The sequence below is a fragment of the Hyperoodon ampullatus genome, assembly GCF_949752795.1.
Source record: "Hyperoodon ampullatus genome assembly, chromosome: 7".
Lineage (NCBI taxonomy): Eukaryota > Metazoa > Chordata > Mammalia > Artiodactyla > Ziphiidae > Hyperoodon > Hyperoodon ampullatus.
This window is the reverse complement of record NC_136920.1, coordinates 76,293,877-76,318,793: the sequence shown is the minus strand read 5'-3', so window position 1 is coordinate 76,318,793 and position 24,917 is coordinate 76,293,877. Positions and strand designations below refer to the sequence as shown.

Below are 24,917 nucleotides of genomic sequence, written 5' to 3'. Positions count from 1 at the left end.
CCAACCTCCAACCCGGCCCGACGGCTTTTTTTTTTTTTTTTTAAATTCATCATGAGTGCATACTGATACTTCTAATTCAAGTTCAGGACCACACAATTTCTTTTCATTTCTTTTTTCTTTTTTTTGGCCGCACCACGTGGCTGGCGGGATCTCAGTTCCGCAACCAGGGATCGAACCCGCACCTTCAGCAGTGAAAGCATGGAGTCCTAACCCCTGGACTGCCAGGGAGTTCCCAAGGACTACACACTTTCTATTCAACCTCACCAATCCTGTATTTGTAGCTCCTTCTGCCATGCTAAAAACCCCAGGTCTCAACCATGCCAAACACTTTTTGCTTCATCTCACGACACAAACAGGACAGTGTCAGCACAACAATGCTGACACTATCGCCAAGGATAGGATTAGTGAAAATAATCTAAACCGTTTCTGTACTTTTTTGTCCTTAGGGAAGGGGATTATACAATCACTTTATTGTGTTTTAAAGTCACTTGAAGTAGTTCCTTTCCGTGTGGTTATGCTTCCGACTGGATAGTTAAGGTTAGTTTCATTTTGCTTTTTGATTTGACATTGCTTTTGGTTTATAATTATGTAAACTCTAAAGTCAAATCGATATTATACGAACATTCAGAGAAGTGAAGCTTCCACCCCTTTTCCTGGCAGCTCGTTCTTCTTTACCCAGAGGTAACCATTTCTAAAGCAATTTAGAGCTAGCTCTCAATTCCTTGTACAGTTGCATAGTACCCACTGTGCAGATGTACCACTGTTACTTCAGACAGGGCCCGGCTGACGGTGATTTGGGTGTTTTCACCCCTTTGCTGTTAACACTATTGGGCCAATTTGATGAGACTGAAAGAGGAAGATGCCCAAGTGCACACAGATGCTAAGCATATTAAGATTAGATTTGGTGGGAGTCGTAGAAAAACTCAAAATAACAGTGGCTTCAACAGAACTGTTTATTTTTCTCCAACATAAAAAGGCAGGCAGAGCAGGGCAGGGCTGGTATGGTGGCTCTGTGCCACTAGGTCCTCAGGTACCCAGGCTCCTCCAAATACATTGAGTGCTTGACTTCCATGTTTCATGGTCCAGGGTGGGTGCTGTGGCTACAGCAGTCACAACCACATTGTAGCCAGGAGGTAGGACCAGACAAAGGGAATGACCTTGACCTTTAGAGGCACCTTCAGAAGAACCATACTTCTACTCTCCACCTTGGTAAGCAGTGTGAGTGAATCTATACCTGGGAGCCCGCTGCAGCCAGTATGACCTCATTTATACCATATCTTCACTGTGCAGAGCTCTACACCCAGTGGGTGCACTCCCTCTGCTCCCGTTGTGGGGGGAGGGCGGGGGGCGTGTGCGTCTGCACCTGTGGTACCTCCTCTTTACCCATGGCCACAACCTTAAATGTCTCCTAAACCAAGCCCATTACTTACTTCCCCTGCACCCCTTAAACCTGTGGCTCCCACTTATTTTTTTGGCTTTATTAATAAAATGATCTTCATCCAGGATAGAACCTCAGTTGGTCTCAGGCCCACCCTGTACCACCAGCACAAATGCAAATACAAACAGCCAAATATCTTGGAGTTTGTCACTGCTTTTATTTGGGCTCTCGGGAGCCCCTTAGTACCTATAGAAGTTCAGGCTCACTGGTGTTCTTTCGTTTCGATCATTTCTGCAGGTCTTGCTATTTAGTCTTTCTCTCCTGTTGTTTGAGATGATTTCCTAATAAACAATATCCAGCAAACTGTGAACACTGGTTTTAACTCTGGAGTGGGGAATGGGAGGAAGGGTTGGCTTGGGATGACAAGAACCTCTATTTCTGAAATGCTGGGATTTTTTTTAAAACAATGAAAGTGTATTTTTTTTATGATCAAAAAATTAGTAAATCAAGAACACTGTTGGTTCCCTTTTGTCTTCAGGATACATCCCAAGCATCATTTGGTGCTCTCATTTCCACCTCTGACAGTGCTGGATTTCCCCATTCCCAAACACGGCTCACTTTTCCCACCTGCCAGGTCACAGAGCTTGCAGGTCCCCTCCCTCTGCATACTTTACGACCCCACTCAAGTACATCATCTCCATGGCCCCTTCTGTCTGCTCTGCCTAGGTGTTCTCAGGGTTTATTGCAAGACTGAAAAGCACTAAGGGCATTCTGATCCCAAATGGATTTGATACAAGGAATCAGGTGCTTATAAAATCTTTGGGAGGACTGGAGGAATGTGAGTCAGGGATGACACTGGAAGCACTGGATTTAAGAACAGTCTGCTAAGGTTGTCATCCAGGCATCACCACAATCACTACTGTGTCTCATTACCCACAAAGCTGAAGACCCAGTGTTGGAAGGCTGATCGAGTCACTAAAACTGGCCAGCATGTCTCCCTAACCCTTCTTACCAGCAGCAAGTAGAACAGGAAGATGCCTCTACCTTGCTCTGCCTTCCAAACCAACCATTCATAATCCTAGCGGCAAGGGAGCCTAGTAGTTTTCAGGTTTCTAGACTCTGCACTGAAAGAAGGAATTAAAAGGATGTAGGATGGAAATTGATAGTACCCAACAGGGATACTGCTGCAAGAAGTAAGAGCAGTAGAGTAGCTGAGTGGTCAAAACTACAAGCCTTGACTATTGGGCGAAGCAGGTTTGGACTTCATGTTAAAAGGTAACAGAAAAACACGAGGTCTGGAGGGAGAAGTGACACAATGGAAGTCCTATTTCTGGAAAAAGTATTCCTAAAGATAAAGGGTTGGCCATGATGAAGCTACTGTAGTCCATCAAGGTCAAAGGCAATGTTAAAAGCCTACTACGGCATCAGAGGAGATAAGGTTGAGAAGGATCTGAGAAACATCAACATATATGTCTATGAATTGAGTTTTCAGGACAGAACTTCAAATTGTCTTCAGAGTCTCACTCCCCTGAAATCCTCTAGTCTGTTTCAGTTTATAGAGACTATAAATTGCCCTAAAGTTATCTGTAGGGAACCGACCATCAACACCACTTTAAAACAAATTGTGACAACAGTAATGTTTTAGGAAAATACATAGGAAACAAGGTACTTCCATTTTCTCCTTTCCTCAACAGGTTTATTGCCTTTTAAGAAAATTTTTGTAAAATATAAATACAAAGGCAGAGAATGTACTTACAAAGTTAAAACACAGATTTCAAACATAAACACACAATTCAGAAAATTTTAGTTTTATGTACAATTTCAAGCAACCTCAACATATTATATTAGTTTTCAGTATTTTACAGGGTACAGAAAAAAATAGCTGAAAGTCTTCTTTAAATAAGAGCATAAAATGTTTAAACATATAAACAATCCGGTTTGATGTGTGAAAACTAATTTCACAGCTTTTAAATTAGGATATAAAAATTTCATACAATTAGTTGTTGTGTGTGGATATGGTTTGAATTTATATTACACACTACTGGATCACATCCAATAGCACTGACCTGGCCTGAGCAGGTACTCTGTAAACAAAACATAAAGTTACAACGTCGCCAAGTGCCTTCCCCGAATTCAACCCCCCAAACCAACCACACGGTTCTGACCACACTCTCAACAGTTATGGCCTCTGTCGTCGGAGCTTTGTATGAAATTAAGTCAAAGTGTGGAGCTCCTTTTCCTTATTTTTTTTTTTTCTCCTTAAAAAAGAAAAGAAACAATTGTTCCGAGTAAAAACAAACATATTCCAAAGCATGTGTACATTGAAAAGTAAAGAAACTTTATTAACAACTTCATAAAAACTGACTTAAAATTTTAAAAAGAAAAAAACATGTTTCAAAGTCCTTGCGACTGGAGTCATGTCTCATAGTGTCTTTTCTTTACAGAAATAGTCGTATTATAACACCATGACACACTGTACACGGCGGGCCCCGGCGAGCTCACCAGTCGTCGTCTGAGTCCAGGTCACTGGGGAGGATCCACTCCACGGATGAGCCCAGCAGAGTCTGAAGCTCGTTCGTGAACTCCACCAGATCTAAAGCTCCTTACTTTCCGGATTAAAGGACTCCAGGTCTTTGGGGCAAGAGAATAAGAGACTTGCTGACACTTGCTGGTAGAACTCGGCCTCCACGATGGTGACAATTTCCACATTTGGGAAATTGCAGCGGAATATGCAGGAGGACATTTGCAGTTTCTTGAGCAGGTCTGAGAGCAACAGCCAGTTACGAGGCCTGCACCAGAGAAAGGACAGTGGTTTGAGTTTCCGGCAAAATGAGAAGCGCTCCCAACTATGAACTACCCGTCTCCTGGCGGTGAAAGCGCCTGCTACTTCCACTTTGATTACCCCACCCCCACCCCACTTCTCACTGTCCTTAGAAGATCTACTTTTTTTTTTTTTTAAATTTTATTTATTTATTTATTTTTGGCTGCGCTGGGCCTGTTGCTGCGCACGGGCTTTCTCTAGTTGTGGCTCGCGGGCTCTAGAGCGCAGGCTCAGTAGCTGTGGCGCACGGGCTTAGTTGCTCCGTGGCATGTGGGATCTTCCCGGACCAGGGCTCGAACCTGTGTCCCCTGCACTGGCAGGCGGATTCTTAACCACTGTGCCACCAGGGAAGCCCGGAAGATCTACTTCTAGCGGGGGAACTCTGGATTCATGTGCATGTGTTAAGAGACCACCTAGGGCGGATCAGCCAACTTAGACAAAAGCAGGAGCAGCGCCCCTGAATGAGCCTCATTGCAGGCCACCCCAGTGCTGCCTTGGCTCTGGCCACAACTCAGGTCACCCCTCTCCAAGTAAGTGCACCCCGTTCTAGTCACTGGGGAAAACCAGTCTGTATGCCAACCCAAGGGAGATGGCAAACACCTCTTTGACCTCTCCTCCGGCCCTCACGGAGAGAGCATGAGAAACACTCGAGGTCACCTGGCTTTCCTTTCCTTTCCCACACCTCCAACCCGCCCCTCAATGCTGCCGGAGTGAAGCTTTTTCGAGAAGGGAGGTGGTACAATCCTTCCTGATACCCTGCCACGCTTTATGATCTCTATCCCGAATACAATGTCACCACAAAGGCAGACACGTTCCCAGCCTCAGAGTCCAAGGAGGATGCTACTCCTTAAGCACCGGGGTCAACACACAGCAGAGCAAGGTCTCCTGATGTGTTCACTCCGAAGGGTTGGTCATGGGGCACAGTGGCCCGACTGTGGGGACAAGACTCAATCTAAGCAAATCTGAAGACACATAAGATCCCAGGTGCCACATACGGCTTTCTCTAATCTTATACGAGAAGAGGGTACGTCAGTATCGTCTGTGGACCTCATGTGCCTTGGAAGGCCCCTACGGTACCCGTTTGGGGAGGATCCCTTCCCCAAGAGTTTAGTGACTGAAACTGTGCAATTGCAGTCGCTGACTCCCGTGTCCTTTGGGCTCTAGGGGTGTGTTCCAATGAGGGCAGTTGGCTGGGGAGCCCTCCCACCCCCCAAACTTTTCTGGAAAAGTTCTACTGCATTATGTGAGGTCGGTGGACACTTGGTGAGGAATTCACTCACCCCCCAACCCATCCACCCTCATCTGCTGAAGGGGATTTCTAACTCCTGCCACCCCACAGAGCAGCTGGGCTGGCTCTCGACCACACGCTGGCCACGCTCACCCCTGAGCGACGGACACCTGGACGTTATAACACGGCAAAAGGGGGTCTTCGGAAAATTCAGATTCCAATAGGTCACCATAGGCCTCGTTGCTGCCATCCTGGTCCTCCGGTCCTGGGGGATTTGCTAAAACATCGTAACCACTTTCATCATCTGGTTCTAAACGGGGGGGCAAACAAGAGAGAGGTCAGTAAGCTGGAGCAAGATTCCAGCTGTTCGCCAAAAAGGACCCTGGAAAAATTCTTTCCCAAGCAAGTCCTGCTCTCAGCACCACCCCTACCTCCACAAGCCCAGCTGAAACGAACAAGGCTGCTCAGCACACACACAGCTGCCAGAGAACTCCGAAGAGCAACCGGGGCTACCGTCGTCAGGAGCCTGCAGGTTATTTAAACAGTCTGGAGAGAGAGAGGGGGAGAGAGAGAGAGAGAGAGAAACAAGATAACGCCTGCTGGTAAGAGGCAAATGCTGCTGGAGTTCGGGAACATCTCACGCTGGGGCTGCTGTCACCTCCTGACAAGTCCCACTGCACACACGCCTCCAGGTATCTGAAACCTCCCCACGCGTCCACCCGCCTTCCTGAGGGACTGCCCGCCTCACCGCCCCAGCCTGCCAAACAAAAGCTAGCCTGGCTAGCTAAGAGTTTTCCAGCCCCCCACCTCGCAAAACTCAAAGTATGTATCTCTTCTTTGACAGACTAACGTTGGGCCGCTTTTCCCAGTAAAGGGTCACTTAGAGTAAACGGGGGGTGGGGGTAGGGGGAACCCAGGTGAAAGGCTGTGAAGTCACCGTCTAGATGCTTGAACAAGACCGTGTCTTGACCTCTGCCGTACCTGTTAAGAACTTCTCCAGAAGTTCGCTGTGGTTCACTTTCTTGATGGTTCTACCTGAGTATGTAGCCAGGGTAGGATCAGCACCGTAGGAGAGGAGCAAGCGGACAATTTCGAGATGATCATTCTTGACAGCATCGTGGAGAGGCCTAGGAGAGGTGCGGGGGATTACACCTGTGCACGCGACGCTTGCTTCTAAGGACACGGGGCAAAATCGAGCGTGTGCGGCCAAGCCTTGTAGGCGCGCTATTTCATCGAGGAGGTGAGTGTACGGTCGCTGCGACAAATTACTCTGTTATTTCAACACATAACCCTTTACGGGACAGGTGAAGGGACCATCTCAGGCCTAATTCTTCAATGCACATCTCTCTTAATGCATGGCCCAAGGAGGAACTCAGGCCACGATGAAAACGTTTCCAATGAACTTAAATAGTGACAGACTGTAAGAAGGTAACGTACGGCGGGGTGGGGGGAAGAACCCCAGCATCACGGAAGCAGATACGACAAGCCATTGTTACACCATTACAAACAAAACCCAAAAAGTGCAGTTTGTAAAAGAAACTAGGGGCAAAGCGGAACCTCTCCTGAAACCAACTTGGAGATGAGTGATCAACTCTCTCGCCCAGAAGCAGTCGACGGGCAGGGCGAGTTCTCAGGAGGGTACAGAGTCCTCCTGCCCGTGTCCGCTGGGGTCAGGAACACTGTCCGCAGTCCCATCCAGAAAGGATGCTATTTGGAAACCATGAACCACCAAATACCTTACGGTTTTGCTAATTTTATGACTGTCAGGAAAGCCCCAGTGCCCTGCCTCGTGGTGGCATCCCAGGTACAACCAGGAAGATGCTTGGGCCGACTCAGACCTGGGCCTCTGGCCAATAAACCGAGGTCAAGGACAGAGTGGGGGCCAGGCCCGGGGATGTGGGTGCACACGGCAGGTCCTATCAAGCCAGTTGCCACTGGACCTGTCTGTACTCCTGCAACTTTCAACTCACATATATGTTAAAGATTGAGATTCAACAGACGCTGGTGAAGAGTCCAGGGTCTTGAAAGAGAACACCCCTGATTATTCATGCAGGCTCAACATTTTCAGGGACTTCTGTCCATAAGAGCGTCACAGAGTTTTAAAGTTCTATGTAAATTTGCCAGAAAGATCTGTCTGATTCCATTCTAGAGGACTCCGCCATCAGTGTGCTTACATGGCACTCACTCTCCATCTTTCCTTCTGGGGTTCCCCGCACACCCTGAGAACCACTGCCTATGCCCCAGCAGGGCCAGGCCAAGAGCGCAAGACCGCCACTGACCTGGTTCCATCCTGGGCACTGCAGTTGACATCGGCGCCATATTCAAGGAGGTGTCGTACGATGTTGAGCCAACCTCTTGCACAAGCCTCGTGCAGGGCACAGTAACCCGCGTTGTCGCGGTGGTTCACATCACAAATCTTGTTCTCCAGGCAGTACAAGACCACTTCCTATGGGGAGAGGAGAGGAGATACCATCAGACCACCATACAGTGAACCTTGTAAGGGTGACCTCCCCATAGCTTGGTGGTGCCCACTTTCAAAGGCATACATCCTTGGGGCCAAAAGCCCACCATGGCGCGGGCAGGCGGCAGGCATCCTGGTGGGGGGCGAGAGTGTGTGAGAAGGGCTTGGAGATGCAGACAGTGTTGTCTAAGGCTCTGCTGCACCAGTGGCCTGGCCATGGGCAAGTTACCCTTGAACTTCTCCAAGCTTCCACAGGGCTGCTGAGAGGACGCATTCGGATAGCGATGAAAGCCCTCAGCCCAGGGGCCGACGTGACCAGTACAGAGGTGTCACGGCTGCTAACATCTTAGATGACACATTGCCAAGCACAGACCATTCTCACTTGATGGGTCTGTTCAGTCGGTGGCAGTGGACGATAACACAAGTTTAGATAAAAGTATGGATGACCAACACTTAAAGAGAGCTTAAGTCAGCCGGAGAACATTCCCCAGCTTAGAGAAGCAGGGACACCCAGGTCAGCTACATCCTCGCGCCCCCTGTTAAGACCCCAAATCAGAACCTGGGCCTCAGATGCTCTTGTCTGTACGTTAAGTAGAGTTAAAGAGAAGCTCTCTCCCTCCATCCTTGAGGAATGACACAAAATGCCTCCAATAACCCCACCGTCTATTTTGCCTCACTCCACCCTCTCGGGGCAGAATCAGTCTAAAATTTTCATATTTACTCAAGTTAATGACAGGAACCTGATACACCACCGGCTGCAACCTCCACATTTCAAGAATCAAATAAAACGTTCACCGCCCCCCCCACCCCGGGAGATGTTCTGTGTCAACACTGTGCATTAGAATCACTGTTATTAACCTTATTTCTTTGGCTTGTTAAAATATTGATATGAACCACGCCCAGTAAGCAGAGCAGGAATTTATTCAATGTTTTATTACCTTAATAAAGTTTTCAGACACATCGAAAGCATTTGCCACCAGAAAACACGTTACACTGTTTATACTGGGTAAGTCGTGCCCAGCAGAGAGCCGTCAGGTTCTGAGAGCTGGGAGTAGGCAGAACGTGCACGTGGCCCAACACATGGTCTGCAGGGTAAGGGGGGATGGGATGGGGTCAGAACAGGCCTCCTTGTGACATCTCTCAGGTAACTCATCTGTTAAACCTAAAACGGGGGTCATTCTAGCCGCCCAGAAGTGCGAGATGGGTTCTGTAAAAACCTTTTATGCCCTTTGGAGGACACGCCAATCAAAGGTGACCACTCACTTGGGAGCGAACTAGAATGTTCCATTTGCTTACCATGTGAACCCAATGGGGCATGCTGGTAAACCTGGCCATCAGTGCCCTGTTACTTCAGGTCACTGCAGCAGCTCCCTTCCAAAACAAGAGGAGGAAGAGAAAAGGCACGCCCACGAATGCGTTTCTCCGTTTACATCCCAACCTGCCAGAAAGCCCACAATCCTCTGGGCTCCCAGGCCACCTGCCCCGAGCCCTGGTATCCAGGATACCGCATGAAGCTGCTGCTCTTTTAGCAGGCCCTCACTAGCCAGACTTGAGTGGACGGCTGCAAGCTAATGAGTTGTGTGCCCCAGCCAGGGAGAGGCCCTGTCACGTGGCTCTGGGATCAGGTCTGAACGCCACCAACTGCTGTGCACACATCAATTTACTCAACCCAGGGTTTATTTGCTGTGACAATCATGGCCTTCACCTGGAAACCTTCATCACTACTAGGGCAGATTCAAGGGTACCTAGAAATGAAAGGCCGTCCAAGCTGATGGGTAAGTCAACTCTCTTCTCCTGGAAGATGGCAGCAAAGGCAGCAGTAGCCCCACGGCCAGGTCAGACTTTTTGCCACGGGCTGTCCTAACTCAACCACGTTGATCCCACTATTTACACAGTGCTTCTCATTTCCCCAGATGAGGACGTCTTCTGTCACCCACAGGAACCCAGGAGATAGCAGGAAAGGAAGGTAGTACTATCCTCATTCAACACTTGGAAACTGAGGCCCAGAGATATTAAACCCCAAGTTCAATTAACATGAAGTACTAGACCTATAACTCAGGTCTTTGGTACCTGGTCAGCTGGGAAGATTCAAAAGGCCCAAGAGGGCCCCAGTTAGAGGGATGCAATCCAGCTGTGACTAGCATCCCACAGGCCTTCTCTGTTGGGGGTCAAGTGGGCTAACTACACCCTCCTAGCTAGGAGGGTGATGGCCTCTAAATGGATGGCAACCGACGCCACCAACACTTTCTCTAACTGAAAGGTGAAGAGGCGGGGCGAGTCTGTCGACGCAACACATTCCTTGGTTTCTTTTCTCCGCTAGAAATAAACGGGAGTGTCTGAAGGGCAGCCCAGCCATTCCCCAGCAAAGTCAAACTGCTTTTGTCGGACAGCTCTCTGTTCAGCGGCTATAAGCCGAATGCCATTACCCGCAAAATGTAACCATAAAGGCCATAAGCCCGACGTTGTTAGTTAATTAAATGCCTCATTAACGTTTTAAAAAACATGACTTATTCAATTCATAGAAAATTTAACCATCACCGCTAAAGGCACAAGCATGTGGTTGCACACTGGCGTTTTAGCCTAAGAAATAGAAGCCTTTTTCCCAGGAGGGAAAGGTTTGAGGTCTTTGGCCACGCAAGTGACCTATTTAACGCGGATCTGAAGCCAGAGTGTGTTTCTAAACTTCCAGAACCAGATTATCATGACATAAAGCTCAGACAGCCTTTATACTGCACATGGTATCTTTGGCTAAGCAGAAGAAAATAACCAAGAATGCTGAAGACAAAACTTCAGGAAAACCCTCCCAAACCACACCCTTATCTGGTTAAGCAAACTGTCCTTCAATTTTAAAAGGTTTAAGCTGCCACATCTCCCAACTGGGCCATCATCCCAACATTTAACATTCTGCCCAGAGAAATCCCAGAAAGTTGGATTCAAAGTTGAAAGCGTTCATCTACTTGTCACAATGTTCAGCATCAACACTGGTGATCTGTGGAATCTACATATTGAAATTTACATTTGAAGCAAAAAACAAATCCGACCCTAAACATTCCCAAGGCTTCCTGTGCAATCAAAGGCCAGGTAGCCTAAAAAAGTATGGATCAAGTGCCCCTTGGTCCAGGCCTCAGAGCCACCAAACCAAAATGGAAACTGTCTTAGAGGACCAACGAGGGTCTTTTGACGTCTCTGGTCCCAAAGGGAGGCTGCTGGAAATGATGCCAAGTTCACAGGTGGGGCTCGGAGCCCCGCCCTCCACGGCGGGTGCAGCAGCACCCCGTCCCCCATCTCCAGCATTTGCTGGAAGCGGGAGTCTACTTTCTCAACCCTAACCCAAAAGTTGGGGTTAGGGGTCTCCCCCCCACCTCCAGCGTTTGCTGGAAGCAAGGAGACTATCTTCTCAACCACGGGGGGTCTAGCTCAACACCATGTGCAACATCTGCTCTGTCCTCCTAGGCGCCCGCTCTCAGCTCTTGGGAAACCAACTGGGTGCTCCTTGGACTTCACCTGCAAGTAACGGCGCTAACTCCCAGAAAGTGCTCTCTAGCTAATGGAGAGGTCTCCAAGAGACGTGCAGATATAAACAACAGGACATTCAACCCACAACAACAACAACAAAACACCCCCAAACTAAGCATAGCCCTAGTGCTTCCAACTTCCCACCCACAGTCATGCCTTAGGGCCAAGGCAGGCACACTTCCAAGGGCTCACGGCACTATGGACCGGGGTGGGGGGACACGACGGGAGACGGGGGACAGGGGCACAGAGCTGGCTGAGGGTGTGGGCGCCAGGGCTCCGGGCCAGCCTGGGTCCTGCCACCCCAGTGCTCAGCCACACCTCCACGCTCAGCCTGCTGCACCGCGTTTTACTGTCACCATTCAACTCCCAGAGGGCTGATGCCAGCACAGAAAAATGCCTTTGCCCTGTGGGCTATTACATCACAATTGCTACTGACAAGTATGGTGGGGGAACTGCACAGGGCAGAGAGAGTCATCTGTCTCACAGAGGTTTTGAACTGTAAAAAGGGCAATTCCAGTGTGAGCCAGTCTTGCTGAGGAGCAGTCTGGCTGTGGAGCACTGCTGGATCGCTACCTGTACGAGTATCAGCTAATCCCTCTGAGGCTCAGTTTCCTCATCCGAGAGTGGGCTAGTACTCGTCACTCCCAAGTGAAGATGTTAAAAGGGTGAAAGCAGTTACTACAGACCACACGGGCTTAGGCAGATATCAGCTATCTTTCGATGTTGCTCTAGCAATAGAGGCTATCACTGTCATCAGCCGTGCTGGGTTGGGATACAGCAGTGTGGACGGAGTTTTGGGCAAGGCTCAAGCCCTGCTCCCCGCCCATCAGCCCTCGGCTCCCGTGCCCTCTCAGAAAGAGACTGCTCAGGTCTGCCCCACTCCCACCCCTACTCTGCACAGACACTTCCCACCCGCTACCCCACAGGGGCATCACTCTGCCCCAAACAGCACAAGTTAGTAGAGCTAATAACTACTCTCCTTCTTGCTAGTCAGAATCCAAAAGGGCTCATTAAAATTCCCCTGGTCGCCAAGCCCTGGGTTAGGTCAGATTTTATATCAGAGATAAGTGAGCCGGACTGGCCGAAGCAGCCTACCTGCCTGAACGGGAACGGAACATCAGAGAGGCCTGCCTTTCTTTTCACACCACGACTGAACAAGCCACCAAAGAGCCCGCAGTGTGAGCGGGGCCAACGCAAACACCCTGCTGGAACACCCAGCCCAGCCCGCCACGTGGAGGGGGCTGGGCTCTGAGACCCGCCCCCCATCCCCAGCCAGTGTGTCCTCCACCCAAGGAGCAGCAGCCGGCGGATCCTGATCCGGGGCACCCACAAGGATGCTCACCTCGTAGCCAAGCCGGGAGGCCTGCTGTAGGAGGGTCTCGCCCGCGTTCTTATTGACAGCAAGTCTCCGCGTTTCCGGTGGCATCGGGCGGGACTGGGTGGTCTCTGGAGGGGAGCTTGAGCACGTCAGCTGCGAGGCCTGGGAAGCTGGTAACAATTGCTGCAAACGGTCCAAGGGCTTCTGGTCCTGCTTGGCCGGCGAAAGATCATAGTCGGAACTGGGCTCAGGCCGCTTTCAAAATCTCCGGACGGTCACCTATCACGAAACCAGGCAGCGCACACATTTCAGGCTGTCCTTCCACCACCCGCCTGGTTCGCCTCCTCCCTGAGTTACAAACCTGAGTGGAGGAAAGCACTTTTCCTCCTCTCTGTCTCGGGGAGGCGGGGCGCGAGGAAGGGGTTGCATTTTTACTAGCTGGAAACTTCACCACCACCCAGGAGACAGGTCCCCTAGGAAGGGGCAGGGACGTTTTGGGGGGAGGGGTTCAGGAAAAGGAAAGCTTTGTCCCCAGAAGCAGAGAAGTAGGCAGGCGGGATGTGCCTGCACAGGCCCGGGGGGCGGGGGAGAGCCAGGGGCAAGAGGTACCTTGCCATCCGCATTGTCCACGTAGGAGTCCCCTGGCAGCGGCAAGCCCCGCCTGGGCTCCTGAGGGATCAAATGCTTGGTTTTGCACGGTCGCTTCCCGGATGGTTTCTCGCTGTTGTCGGTGTATTTCTGCGGCAGGGGCGAAGGCTGCAGATCCATTTCTTCATCCATGCACAGCACATCTGTCAGGGGGAGAAGAAGCGGGCGTTACACAGTTGTAGCCGGTGAGGAAAGAAAAGCCCATTGTTAGCACTGATCGTTGGAGCAGCTTCAGTTTTTAAAGATATACCAATTATGTTTTCAAAGCACTAATATTTTAATTATCCCACATTCAACCGGCAAATAGGCTAACCCACGAAACGCCAAGTGGCAAGTCGCTTCAAAGGGCCGCAAGAGAGGGCAGAAGCCAGCCCTTCGTGCGCTCCCGTCCCCACCCGTGGGGGGCCTGGGTGCTCGGGACAGGGCGACTGGGGACAGACAGCCTGAGGCTGGAATGAGGGCACTGACAAGCGCCCGGGGTCACCCAAGACTTCCCTTGCTGCCCAGCCGCGGGCTGGGTGATGAGGAGCAGCCCAGGAAGTCGAGCTCCCGCCTCACTGTCCATTCCATAAGGAAGTGTGCAGGCTGAAAGGACCTCATGAAGAAAACTCCCCACTCGCCACACGCTACTCTTGTCAACTTGGATGGCGCTCAGGTCCCCTCCAGGGCCGTTTCCCACAGAGGGCGGGTGATCCACCCTCCAGGAGCGCCCCCCGCCCCGTGCGGACCTTGTTCATTGTCACTGCATTTAAGGGACTCCTCCAACCAGCTTCTGTTGCTTTTGGCCTCTGCCCTTTTCCTGCCAGGTTTCTCTTCGGAGATGCTACTGCCCTGGGGGGTGACCGCAGGCTGAACGGCCTGGGTCACTTCCTTCCTGCCCTGCCGGCCAGGTTTGCTCTCTGCTCCCGCCGTTCTCTAAGGTGCAGCAAGCGGCGCTGCTTTCTGGGATGGAGCCCTGTTAATTCAATGCACACCTCAGGTTGGTCAGCTCACTATAATGTGGCTCTTCTAAGTGGTTAGAGGAACTGTTTGTCATTTCCCTCTCAGGCCAGTCAGCTAATGGAGAAATAACTACAAATTAATGAAGAAGCCCCCCGGGCCGGGGAACGAACTGTCTTACACATCACTAACAGGGGTGGGGGAGGGGAGGGGTGTGGTCACTGTGTTGGCTGGAACTTGTCACCAAGTCTCGGGAGGGGGCCTATTTGCCTTTGGCCACCTTTGGGCTCCAGCCCCGGCACCTGGCTTTGGGGGGGTGGGGGGTGGGGAGGTGTGAGTGGCTCCCCCCAGGGCTCCAGGGTGGGACTGGAACTTTCCACTGCTCCGCTCCAGGACTTCCGTAGGGTGCCCTGCGGGCCCGAAGCGAAACCGAGCTCACCTTTGGAGACCCGTCTCCGCTTGGCTTTCAGCAGAGAGTCCTCCGGGAGCACAGTGGTCTCAGTGTGGTTCCTATCGCCAGAGACCTTGCGCTTTCTGTTCAGCCGGAGGGTGGGGCTGCGTGACGCGTCAGGGGCTGCCTGGTCGGCGGGGGACTCTCTGGGGGGCTCCGTGTCCATGTCCTCAGGAAGATCACTGTCTTCTGGGGCTTCGAAGGGGTCAGGTTTGCTTCCATCATAGCACTCCCCTAGGGGAGGGGAGACAACCCGGAAAGGAGGGAACAAAGGTCACCAGGAGCAGGCAGGACCCCCATGCCCAAGGCAATCTGCTACCAACAGACCACCCCCCTTTGGAGACCAGGGGCCTCACACGCTGGAAGCACAAAACCCTCAGAAAGACGTCCCAAAGGAAGGACAGCTGAACACAACCAGCAAAGAAAGCAGAAAATGAGGCGCGTAGCCCACTCACAATCCATCCTTCAAGGGTCAAGGTGAGGCATCTACACCATCCCTCTATAAGGCATGTGAGATGACTCCCCAACTGCTTAACTCTCCAAGGTGGCTTACTTTTAAAGGGGGGGTGAGTGACCTCACAGTAAGATCCAACCAATCAGGGCGGAGCTACAAATGACTATGGAAACAGCTGCTAGTAAACAAAAAAGGCTGATGTCATCAACAGACCAAATAGCCCCCAACTGCCATCTACACAGACATGGCACCAATGTTCACTTGGGTCAGCAGGGGCGAGGGTGAAGAACAAGGGTAGGGAAAGAATGGTGGGAGGCTGGGAAGCTGGGGAGACCAAGGCAAGAGGAGCCTGGCAAAGGGAAAGGAAAGGCTTCCTGGTGCACACACAAGGGTCAAGGGCAATTTCAAAGAACTCAACCAGATTGCTACGAGTCCGTCTGTCCTCTTTCCACACCCGTGGGGGGAAAAGCATTTCACTGCCATCGAGGGGCTGCTCCTATTTCCTGTCTAGGAAGGAGGCCCTCAGTGACACCAGTCACCCACCTGGCACGTCTCCACGCCTTCCTTCCCAGGCAACAAGCATCTAAAGACATTTCAAAGACAAGACTCCAACCCCCTTCATGGGGGTGGGGTGGGGGGCGGCGGGCAGGGCTGAACTGCTCACACCCCAGCTCCGCCTGTGTTGCTCCTGCCCCCTCTGCTCAATCTAGCATCCACTTGGGGCTTTTCCTCCAATCACCCCAGCCTAACATCACTCCTCACTTTTGCTCTAGCCAAAGAAACAGTTCAACTGCTTTGCTAGTCACATTCTTTCTAACACACAAATAATTCCATAATGATCACTGTGCTGTTAAAGAGTTCCCCGAAGATGACCCTGTGTCCATCACCGGCCGGGGGTGGGGGTGGGTGTATGAGTTTGGTATTTCGTTAACACCTGAGCTAAGCTCCCACAGCCCGTTTTTCTAGATGAAATCATGGACACACCCCTCACATGCTGCTCGCGTTCCTCCTCCTCTCCCTAGACCACTTCAAGTATCACTCCCACTTCTGCCCAGCCTGCTGGTCCCCTGATCAGCCTCTCTTGGGGGGCATTCCCAGCATTTAATGGCAGTCAGTTGTGGGGATGAACCTCACCCCGGCCTGGGCTAGCCTGACCTGTGTTCTCAATGGTGGAACACACTTAGCTTTTCTCCAAGGGTATCCCAAGGTGGGACAGGTCCCCATCTACTCTTGCCGGAATGGTGGAATCACCCCAACCGCGAGGGTCTCCTGCCATGGCAGGAGAAACCCCAAACTCCTGGCCTGTGCTTACAGGTGATGCAGCCCAGGCTACCGCAGGCCCGGTGAAGACGGCGTGCTGCAACTCTCACTCCGGCTGCTCTGTGACCCTCTTAAACACTCGGGCAGGAATGGCGCCGCTTTACAACTCGGCCCCCTTCACTTGTAAAGTGGGAATGTTACTGCTAGCCTCCCTCCAGGGTGGGCTTCATAATCACAGGCCGGGCTCAGCACAGAGAAAGGCTGGAAAAATCCCTTTAACCAAAAGATGCCAAGACTTTCAGACCAGCCTGAATCTCAGGCCTGAAATGTAGGAAATTTTAAGAGGTGAGCCCTGCTGGTTACACCATTGGACTTCTCTGGTCCAATCTGGTCCAATCAGCCTTCCCTAAAAGCTCCGTAGGAGGGGATCCATGGAGGAATGGAAGGGCTACCTTAAGAACCCCCATGTCCAATTTGAAAGTTTCTTTTTCCAAACTAGGTCCATCCACCCTTCCCCCAACCCCGGAGCCTTTTAGGGCAAAGATCTCAATTCCCCTCAGCTAAGGCCCCCCGAGACCTTACGCTAGTGTGACCTTACCCAGGCCAGTAATAACCCTGAAGGACACCCACCCCGACTGCCCAAGATACCCATGGCCACCAGCTATGGGGTAGAGGCTGCGTGTCACTTGGAGCTTCTCAAAGACTGTTCTAACCACGACCCACAGGAGGATGACCCTTGAGGGCAAAGGAGATGGGGAGATAAATAGATACACGGGGATCCTAACCATCAGGCTTTACCATCATTGCTACTTTTGGCCCTTCTAAAAGTGGGAAGCCATGTGCCCTTGGTCACCCAGTCTAAGCAAGATGTGAACGTGGTCCCTGCAGCATGGTCCTATGACTCACAGCACATATATCCCAAATTCATTATGGTTGTACCATAACATCACCTCACAGAAGCATCACCACAGAAACATTTACAAGTCACTGTGGCAACAAAGCACCCTCACCACTGTTGAGCCATGCCCAGTGAGGCCTAAACAAGGTGAGAGGGTTCTGAGTCGCTGGAAGGCTCCCCAGGATTAAAATCCCCTTCTCTGTAGCTTAACTATAATAGCACCTCCAGTCAGGGCTAACCTTGTTAAAAGTTACACCCGCTACATAAGGAGTGCAGGGGATCTCTGTTCCAAAGTAGTTTACAAACGTGCAGGTGCTCAGCTGGAAGAGAAGTTCCCTGAGCAAAGAAGTTTCATGAAGCCCCTCGACTGAGGCTTCCTCCAGCTCCTGGCCAGGCACTGCCACTGAGCAGATCCTAGGCCTGTCCCAGCCAAGTGGTTGGCAAGGGAGATGGTTACTCCAAGTTTGAGAAGGAAGGGACCAATGCCTCCTTGCCCCGCCCCATCTTCAAATGCCACTGAGGGTTCCTAGTGATGAACTTCCAAGTCTGAGGAACCTCCAAACTCATTTGGTGAACTTCCAAAATAAAAATTTCACTCAGCCACCCATGTGATCATAAAGAATCAATGAGTATCTCAGCCACTGTGTTTTCAAGTTAATTTCTTTTTTAAACAAGCCCCTAGCAACAAGATGCACCCGCACCAGGACAACCAGGGCCGCGCAAACAGCACCCACCACCTTAGAAGCTCCTGGTCCCTCCATGGGTAGGGGCTGCCTCAGAAGGGGGAAGGCATCTTGAAGGCGTCCTGGACCCTCTCTGTGACCCCTGCCCGCCCCAAATCCCCGCCCCAGCTCCCATGTGCTCACAGCTCGGCTCTCGGCCACACCGACACCCATGAGAAGGACCTGAGCCCATATCAGCTCAAGACATCATGGCCCAAGAACAAGAAGGCCCATTCATATCCAGCTGAATGGAATGAACACCTGCTGTGCCTTGGATGTGGAGGCCGCAGTAAGAACAGTGGCCCCTTCAGGTGACCTTCCCTGACCAGCTATTTACAAACCCCACGTCTCTACAAGACAGAGGGTGGATGGGGAACCCACCCCCGTTGCCCCAATCTTTCAAACGGAGCCCCTCACCTTCCCCAACCCTTCTCCTGCCCTCCCATGGTGGCGATTCATGGCTCACTGGGCCATGTCCCGGGTGCTCCAGGAAGAGACCCGTCGGTCGGTCTGAGATGGGAGGCAGGCGGTGGGGGGAGGGGGCTTTCGGAATCATCTGGGGCTCAGGCCCTGCTCCCCATCAGCCACACCGAGTTCTCGTCTCCACGCTCAGCAGGAAAGACTGGGAAGGACGCACACAAACGTCTCTGGGAAGAAGGGCGGGTGAGGCCACTGAGACGTGAAGGGCAGCGGCCACCCTGGGTTTGGCCACGTTGCTGGAGAAAAGGGCGAGAAGACTCGAGGCCGGTTAACTGCCCGCTCCCTTCCTCCAGCCTCCCTCACCGTCCACCCACAACAGGCAGATCCCCTCCTCAGAAAAGTGCGTCCCCGTGAACTTGGCCTTGCTCACTTTCATCACATCTCTCTGAGAAACTTCCCCAGGAGCTGAGTTATGAGGCCACTCAGGAGGGTAAGGGCTGCGTGTCAGCTGTGAGCACAGGCAAGGAGGGAGGCCTTCTTGCTGCTTCACTCCAGGGTGGCCTGGACCCTCCGTTTTTCATTCCAATCCCGAGGGGGAGGAGCTCGGAATCGTCTACTCCAGGCACATCAAGAGCCCCATCCCTCGGGTAAGGCCGCCACTGACTAGCCCCAGAAATATACACTACCAAACGTAAGGTAGATAGATAGTGGGAAGCAGCCGCAGAGCACAGGGAGATCAGCTCGGTGCTCTGTGACCGCCTGGAGGGGTGGGATGGGGAGGGTGGGAGGGAGGGAGATGCATGAGGGAAGGGATGTGGGAACAGATGTATATGTATGACTGATTCACTTTGTTATAAAGCAGAAACTAATAAAAAAAAAAAAAAGAAAAGAAATCCCCTTCTACGGGAGCCATGTAGGACATACCGGTCCCGGTGTGGCTTACCCAGAACCCTGGCCACAGGCCTTTGTCTGACCCCAAAGATGAGCTGGGGGAGGGCAGTGCTCCAAGCAGCAGAGAGAAGCACACGCTGCTGCTGACCACAATTTTCCCGAACTGCATCAGGCACCCACGACCCAAGCGTGCGGGCGAACGCCGACCCTACGACTGGGTCCAAGGGCCTGGGCCTCCCAAACGTGCCCACCACCCCCGACTGTCCCGTCTCAGGAGGATTTCACGCCCACCCTGTCATCGACGTTCACCTAGGTGCCCTCACTCACCATCACCGGTGAGGTTTCTGGGGTCCGGAGCAGGCTGCAGGCCACAGGCCACAAGCACGCACACTGAAGAAAGCAGGAGAAAGACCTCCACTTGCTGCCAACACATCTCATTAGCCCAGGAAGTCTCGAGGGCAAAGCCCGAAGTCAACCCCAGTGGGGGAGCAGCTGATGGGACCGCAGAGTGTGACTCGAGGCAAACACTAGCTTTCTCTCCAATTTGGCCTCCAAAACATAATACACCCCGTCTGGTAGGAAGAACGCCCTCGTTTATCCCACGCCTTTGGAGCGTGCTGTCAACTCCTAATGACTGCAAACAAGCCTGCCACAGAAAATAATTATGCTCATCTCTCTGGTGCCTTCATCAGCCCTCATCTCATTTTAACGAAACCTCTGCCTTTGGAGGGAGAATCCGAGTACTCTCCACTCCCTCCCAGAGGAGACTGTCACTCTGGAGGGTCTGGCTCTGGCTGCAAGTGTCATTCCACTGCTACCAAAAACCCGTATCCGTACCTGCTACAAAACAGAACACATACCTGCTACGCTGGAGGTCTTGCACTGCCATTCCTCTGCTCTACTGTATCAGACTATTACTAACTACAGGACTAGCATTTCTCTGGAAAAAGGAGATGCGTGCCAGGAAACAACATTTCATAGGTGCTTCACTCCTGGATGCCGCAACGCTCAAAAGGACAACCAGCCTTGCAATCCACAGCTGGGAAGGGTGGCCAGAGCAGCCCGTTCTCCGAACAGCCAGCACCCAGACGCTGGGCCGTCGGAAGCGTATTGTTTCCTCTCACCTCCATCGGCACTGGGAGCGGAACCGCCCCGTTCCCACCGACGTGGTACCACACGTGAGCCGCCTGGGTTCACTTACATCTCTCACTGTCGTTCTGGTAGGCAATGGCCTCCTCCAGGGCGACCGACTTTGGCTTTTTGTCCTGACTTCCTTTCAGCCTTTCCCAGTCAGCGGGGCTGAATTTGCGCACCTCGGAGTCTTTGGTCGTGGGGTGGCCACCTTCTCGCTCTTTCATCTCCAACTCTGAGAAGCGCATCACTGCATGCTACAAAGAGAACGGAGATGGAAAAAAGACACACCTTACCACCAAAGCTATTTCACTGCCCTTACCTTAAAGGAAAGTATCTTCAAAGAACAGTTTGCCCAAAACCAACCACAATTTATGATACAACTGAGATATTTTAAAATTGAACGATAAAAACGTAAGAGTGTCTATGTGTAGCTAGTCACACACTCTTTATTCGTAAAGCCATATGTATGTAGAGATATATGTGGTGTGTATGTATAGCCATACATACACCGTGGCATAGAGACAGACATTCTCTTTCAAAGGTAAATAAAACAAAACACAACGCGAAGAAAGCGAAACAAAAACACAACAGAAAAGAAAACAAATGCACAATGAATAAAGACGACCATGGCCCACAAACTTCCCTTTGTATATTTGGAAATGAAATTTAACTCGAAAGGTTTATGGAAGATTCTAGTAATAAAAATTTGAAGAACTGACCTCACAGTAAGCAGCGGGTAGACATAAAATACTGTCCTCTTGTAATCCTTCCATCTATGTAATTAAAATGGGCACTCAATGGATCATTTAGATAACTTCATCCTTTTTTTTTTTTTTTTTTTTGCGGTACGCGGGCCTCTCACTGTTGTGGCCACTCCCGCTGCAGAGCACAGGCTCCGGACGTGCAGGCCCAGCGGCCATGGCTCATGGGCCCAGCCGCTCTGCGGCATGTGGGATCCTCCCAGACCGGGGCACGAACCCGTATCCCCTGCATCGGCAGGCGGACTCTCAACCACTGCGCCACCAGGGAAGCCTTCATCCATTTTTCTATGCATAAACCAATTTTTTTCTTAACATTGCAAAACAATTTGGCTTTATTTGTCTTCTAATTAAAAGTAAAATATCTTAAGGAAATTCCTATACAACATCTATCATTCACTAGCAAGTTAAATACATACTCTATCCCTTTAAGCAAGGTTTTTTTGTTTTGTTTGTTTGTTTTTTGGGTGGAAAAAAAAAATTGCACGGATCTCACAGACATGCGGCCGCTACACACCTCCACCAAGTATCACGTAAGGCATTCTAAGCAGCGCTTTTAGGTATATTTTTAACGTACAGTAACGGCAGAGAAATCAAAGCGATTGATAGGTAAATGTCATGCAGTCTTTTAGACATCCTTCGCAATAATTAAAACTTCCGTTATCAGCATTCGAGTGGAGTTCGCTTAAAATCTACAGAATAACTTAAAGTATCCACTTACGTCCCCTTACTGGACACATTTCAAACATTTAAATTATCCTAAGCTTCATTAACCAAATCAGCCCGGCGTCCTGCCCTATCATACCCCCGGCCCCCTCCTCTTCACACATTAAAAAAACCTGACAACTGGTCAGGCTCCTGAAATTCGGGTGGGGGCCGCTCACCTGCAATGCCCGCTGCTCCCGGCCGAGCTGACTGGAGTCTGCGTACAGTCCGGTAGCGACACACTTGAACCGGTCACCCACGTAACCAGCGGAGTTTGCGATTCTCTTTGCCAGCTTAGATGGCTTCGGGTTCAGAACTTTGCCATCGGTTGATCCTGCCTCGTCAGCTCCGTCTTTGGTGTAGGTGGGGGTGACGTCCACACTCGGTGGGGCACTGCCCACGCAAAATGGTTTGGGATCCTCTTGGGTTTTCCCGAAAGTGACCGCAGAGCCGTCGCTCCCCAGGGTCGGCTCCAGGAATGGAGTCGAGACCGGCGTCGCCAGGTTCTCCTTGTTGGTTACCGCTGGAACATTCTCCTTGCTTAAGCCGGAAACTGGCTGGCCCGGAGCCTGTTTGAAAGTATAGGCTTCGTGGAAGTCACTGATGTGCCCCAACTCCTCTCTCAGGGCAATGAAATCCCGGTGTGGCTGTAGGGCCACATTTTACTTTTTTATTTTTAATATATGTTCACATGTTTCCATAAAGGATCCAAGGTGGCCCATAACGTAAGGACACACAATATTAGCTTTAAAAAACCATGAGAAAAAAAAAAAAGGGAAATCATGATCCTGGAAATGGGTTGTATCCTTTTAAGGGGTGAGAATAACAGAATGAGTGAGCCAAAGATTTGGGAAAGGATCTCACATTTCCAAATGTCCAAATCTTAAAATTGCACCAGGTGGGAATGTAGCTGTGGCAATATTAACCTGAGAGAGCTCTATGATCATTGTCTTTACTCATCACTTGGTTGCAAGGTTACAAGTGACAGGGTAAGTGAAGGAGGGCAAGTAGACAGATAAGAGTCATTTCCTGATTCTCAAAAGAAGGGGCATCACCTAGGGAAGGGTACTCCAAAATCCTACAGGAATCATCTGGATACACTAAATTTTCTAGGTGGCAAAAGTATCTCATTTGACCCTAGCAGCCAGATGGAACTTAGAAATCTGTAGTGAAAAGCTACTCAACTGAATGCAAGTCATATGACTAGGAGCATGTCAGTGAACAGTTCAAGTGAAGATGCTGTGGAAGAGCACTTCACCTTGTGTCTGAGCGTCCTCAGAATGTGCAATGGGAGACGCAGTACCTGCTCTGTCTCACAGTGACCCTCCAACCTCTAAACTCATCTTTCCTGGGAAGCTGAATTCAAAAAGTCAATTTAAAAAAAAGATAGGGCTTCCCTGGTGGCGCAGTGGTTGAGAGTCCGCCTGCCGATGCAGGGGACACGGGTTCGTGCCCCGGTCCGGGAAGATCCCACATGCCGCGGAGCGGCTGGGCCCGTGAGCCATGGCCGCCGAGCCTGCGCGTCCGGAGCCTGTGCTCCGCAATGGGAGAGGCCACAACAGTGAGAGGCCCGCGTACCACAAAAAATAAATAAATAGATAAATAAATTTAAAAAAGATAAAAGTCTCTAGTAGAGAAATTTTATCAGAGCCTAGTATTAAGAGCTGTAGAGCCACAAGTTTCCCATGATACAGCCTTAGCAGAGGCTGTTAAGGCAGTGACAGAAAATTTGTACCGAGGGAAATAGCAGAAGAGTTTGCCTACAATTCACGAAAATGATCCCTGCACTTGGCCTGAAGGAAATCAGCAAAATTTGTAACAGCTTGTGTATTTGTATGCGGGACTGAGAATGAATTTAATTTTTTAATTTCTCTGAATTATCACGTAAGATTCAGAAGATGCTCTCTCTGCCTAGAAGCCACCCCACTGGGATAACTATGCCTACGGAGTTCCTTTGCCTATGACTCCTACTTGCTAACAGACTGGCAGCCTGGCCCCAGGGCCTGGTCGCTGCTCCCAGTGCAATGGTGGATATGGTGTCAACGGTTGCAAAACCAAAGCCCCTTACATCCTCTCCATGCCTCTGTCCCACCCCCCACCCCACTCACCATTGATGTTCAGGAAGGGGAAGGTGTCCTGGATGGGAACGTGGTGCTGTGACTGGTCCAGCTCATCTTCCTCATCTTCTTCATCCACATCATTATCTTTCTCATCCCAAAGAGCAGATCCAGTGGATCCTACCCGAGAAACACACACACACACACACACACACACACACACACACACACACACAGGTCAAAAGTGAGGCGCTCACGTTGCACTGTCATCCCTGCAGCTGACCCACTGTTCAAGCTAGGCACTGCCAGCACACAGGTTCCTTGGGTTCAGTGTGCACCCTCAATGCCAAAGAGTGGGAACCAAGGGCGTTCACCCCACTCCCAGCTCCTCCTACGGAGCCCCAGTGCAAGCTCTCATCCCCTCCCCTATCCAGGAGCTGCAGACCCTACTCCCTTCTCCTAGAAATCTTTTAATTCCTACTCTAAACCCCTTGCTACACATTCGCATCCCTTCTAAGGACCCCAGGAGCACAGCTTCTCTCCTTTATAAGCTTACTGTCAAGACAGACCCTTCCCTCATGGCAGAGCCTCACTAGATTCACTGGAGGTCAAGTCTAAATTATCTGGCTCTTAGTCGGAACTTGCTAAACATTGAGTAAATATAGGGATCAGGTGGTATTCTCCTAGGAAAAATACCATACAAATTAAATGATCACTTACCCATCATTTATAAAGAGAACTTAATAGCCTTCATAATGTCATGTCAATGGATTCTTAGAACAGCCTTTGAAATACGCAGGAAAGATGAGAACCCAGATTTTATAGTGGAAGAAGCTGAGGCTCAAAACGTTGAATGAC

At 50.8% G+C, this 24,917-nt stretch overlaps 1 pseudogene across 1 annotated transcript; it reads right to left on the bottom strand.

Moving 5' to 3' along the window:
- Positions 1-3,695: 3,695 nt before the first annotated feature.
- LOC307056530 (BCL-6 corepressor-like) lies at positions 3,696-24,301 on the bottom strand (annotated as a pseudogene). Its single transcript has 13 exons — positions 24,111-24,301; positions 22,182-22,571; positions 21,259-21,312; positions 20,607-20,793; positions 14,749-14,994; positions 14,050-14,426; positions 13,332-13,583; positions 12,747-13,001; positions 7,707-7,873; positions 6,409-6,554; positions 5,899-5,973; positions 5,581-5,737; positions 3,696-4,167 (listed from the first exon to the last, which is right to left on the bottom strand). The product of its transcript is annotated as a BCL-6 corepressor-like (transcript).
- Positions 24,302-24,917: the final 616 nt, after the last annotated feature.